The sequence below is a fragment of the Rhinopithecus bieti genome, unplaced genomic scaffold (assembly GCF_001698545.2).
Source record: "Rhinopithecus bieti isolate Rb0 unplaced genomic scaffold, ASM169854v2 scaffold_23748, whole genome shotgun sequence".
Classification (NCBI taxonomy): domain Eukaryota; kingdom Metazoa; phylum Chordata; class Mammalia; order Primates; family Cercopithecidae; genus Rhinopithecus; species Rhinopithecus bieti.
Genome location: NW_016811596.1, coordinates 3,513,511 through 3,516,990, shown reverse-complemented (window position 1 = coordinate 3,516,990; position 3,480 = coordinate 3,513,511).

The window sequence follows — 3,480 nt, the reverse complement described above, 5'->3', positions numbered from 1 at the left end:
GAAGAAGAGAAGGGAACTAAAAAATGCTGTAAGTATAGTTGGGGGGCCTTATTTAATGTAGCAGAAGTTGGTTGTAAGGGGACAAGCATCGGGTATAATCACTGATCTTCAAACTGAGAATGTAGAAGAGTAAAGTTTAAAGGATCTTCATTAACAAAGATGATGGTGTCTTATTTATGCAGTTCTTTACAGTTTTAGAACATGTTTTCCATTGAGGACACATGGACACAAAGAAGGGAATGACAGACACCGGGGCCTACTTGAGGATGGAAGGTGGGAGGATGGAGAGGATCAAATACTACTTACCAGGCCGTACGCTTATTACTTGAGTGATGGAATAATCTGTACATCAAACCCCAGTGACACCCAGTTTACCTATATGACAAACCTACACATGTACCCCGGAACCTAAAATAAAAGTTAAAATATTTAAGAAAATGCATGTTTTCACACAGACCTACCTTTTCGCAGCAACTTTGTGAGATCAGGAGGCAAGCATCATTTTACAGATGAGGCAACTTTGTTTCAGAGAAACCAAGTGACATGCTCCAGATCAATAATTCTGTTTATGATTTTGTGGACTCTGTTTTGTGCGTTAAGACAGCTTTTTATCAAAGAGGGATTAAATTGAAGTGTATCTACTTCAGTTCCTGCAAACTGTTAGACTTTCACCAACTATTAAGTTTCTACAAAAACACATTTAACATTGGATTTCCTGATAAAGTTGAATAGATGGACTGTTACTGGTTACAAGTGGCAGTGCTTGGGTGTACATATTTCTTTGTTCAAAAGTTTAATCTTTTCCTACTTGTATCTCCACTAAACAATTGTATACATATGCCAAGTTTATAGGTAGCTACTAGGAGTTAATTGCTAGGGCTGTTTCTACCTGATAAAAAGAGAAAATTATATAGTGTTAAGTAAAACTCAAGTACACATGTATTAAGTACAGTATAGAAAGCTGGAGTATTAATATAGAGCTAGAAAACAGAACCCAATAAGCATATCAAGGGTTTTCATTTATTTTCCTACTATCATAGTCAACACAGGAATGAATTATTAGGAATAAAGCACTACAGCAAGATGTCAGTAATTTAGAATCCAGGGTTGAAAATATAAATACTGATAAGAACAAAATAATGGAATAGCAAGTACCTAGGAAGAGGTATAAAAGAAAATTGAAGTCATTGGTTAATAAGAGAGTAAGAAGAAAAAATTGTTATATCTTTCAGCATCCACTAATGAAATTATATTATAACATAGATATTATTGACAACATCTCTAATACTTGTGGGGCCTTGGGCACAATTTGGTGCTCAGTGTATAGCTAACAAACAAAAATTTAAAACACAGTGTTTCTTGAGCTTAGATACATGAGCTACATATTTGAAAATTAATTTCTTTAAAAATATTTAAACAACAATAGCAATTTCACATGGTTGAGTTTTTGAACACTTCAAAAACTTCCAGCAGATGTAAATGCAATGATTCCAGAAATTGGTGCTATATTTAAAGGTATTGTAAAGTATCAATATGAAGCCATATGCTTCATTATTTTTTCCAAAACACACGTACTTATTTTTCTAACTGTCTAACTAACGTGCCTCAAATATGTAGTTAGGTGGTCATACTGGCCTACTCCCTCTTCCTGAAAATGTTAGATAAGCTTTCACCTTAGCGTTTTACACAAGCTGTTTCCTCTCTCTCTCTCCTGGAAAGGTTCTTCTCTCTGAAATCCACATGACTAACTCTCATCATTTTTAAGTGCTTACTTGAACATGACCTCGGTGAGACTTTCGCAGATGAATAGATCCGAATTATACCCGTCCCACTCTCAGTAGTTCCAATCCCATTTGCCCTGTTCTATTTTATCTGTTGTTACTTAATATATGATTATCTTTAATTACTTTATCTCATCCTACTAGAATTTAAGTTTTATGTGGGCAGTGATTTTTGCCTCTTTTGTTCCACGTTTCATAAGAGTCTAGAGCTGTGCCGTTTTATAGTGTAGCCTCTGTTCACTTGTGGCTATCTCAAGTTAAGTTAAAAAAAACTTAAATACAATAAAAAATTATTTCCTCAGTCTCACTAGCCACATTTCAAATTCTCAATGGTCTCCTGAGCTTAATGGCTACCATATTGGCCCATCATCACGGCCAGTTCTATCAGACTGTGAAGGGGTAGAGCACTGCCTGTCACAAAACAGGTAACTGGCCTAGTTTGTTTATGCTGCTATAACAGAAGACCAGAAAACAGAGATTTCTTTCTTTCTTACAATCCTGAAGCTGAGAAGTCCAAGGTCGAGGGGCCCACATCTGTTGAGGATCTTCTTGCTGCAACATCCCATGGAAAAAGGTGAAAGGGCAAGAGAGCACATGCGTGAAAGAGAGAGAGAGCAAGAGGGCCAAACTCACTTTTCTAAGAAGCCCACTCTGATGATAACAAACCGACTGTATGATAGCATTAATCCATTCATAAAGGCAGAGCCCTTAGGACCTAATCACCTACCATTAGGCCTCAGCTCCCAATAGTGTTGTGTTGGGGATTAAGTTTCCAATACATGAACTTTGGGGAACACAATTAAACCACAGCAGTGACTGATAAATTGTTGAAGAAATGAGAGCTGAATGGCTAAATGTTAAAATAAACATTTGGAGAAAGCTGAGCTAAAATAAATCTCACATCATAGAATGAATTATTTGGGATAAAAGAATAAATATAAACTTATCAAAAATCATTGCAGCTAAGTTTTTAGTAGTTCAATCACAAGAACTTGAGTATATAGTGTAGCAATAATTACATACCACTCTCAGCTTCTGGATCGTAACAAACACTTACTTTCCAAGAGATTTATGGAGGACTAAAATATCTATCGGGTACTTAATTTTCCTCTAACACTTTCTTTTTTCCTTGATATTACTTGGCCTTAAATATGTCTAGATTGTACAATTTATCATAATTCTTGTACATGATTTTTCCTTATGAATTATGGGGTGTGCTTTATCCTTAAAAGATGTGAAGAATCTACAAAGTGGGAGAGAAACATATCTTAAATGAAATTTATGACTACTATTAGAAATTCTACTTTACCAAACAGTTCTACAAATAATAGAAATATGAAATAATTCCTCTTTTTCTGCTTTGTTGTATTATATGAAGTTTAAAACCATTTGCAAAAAGATCTTTGTCTTCCATCGCTTCTTGGCCTTTTGGCTAAGATCAAGTGAAGATCTTTGTCTTCCTAAAGTATGCTACACTGTCTTTTAGTGTTTATATTCACTGCTGTTTCTTCTTTTGTTGTGTGTTTGATTTCTGTTTTGTTTATTTTAAAACAGCAAAGAAGATATGCACATATTTTAATTTACGCTATGGTTCTGTATAATTTTTTAAAATTATTATATTTTCAGCTCACTGTTGTTTCATTTCCTTATTTAAATATCAAAAGTCTCAATAATTTTAATATAAAATTAGCAATTCTTA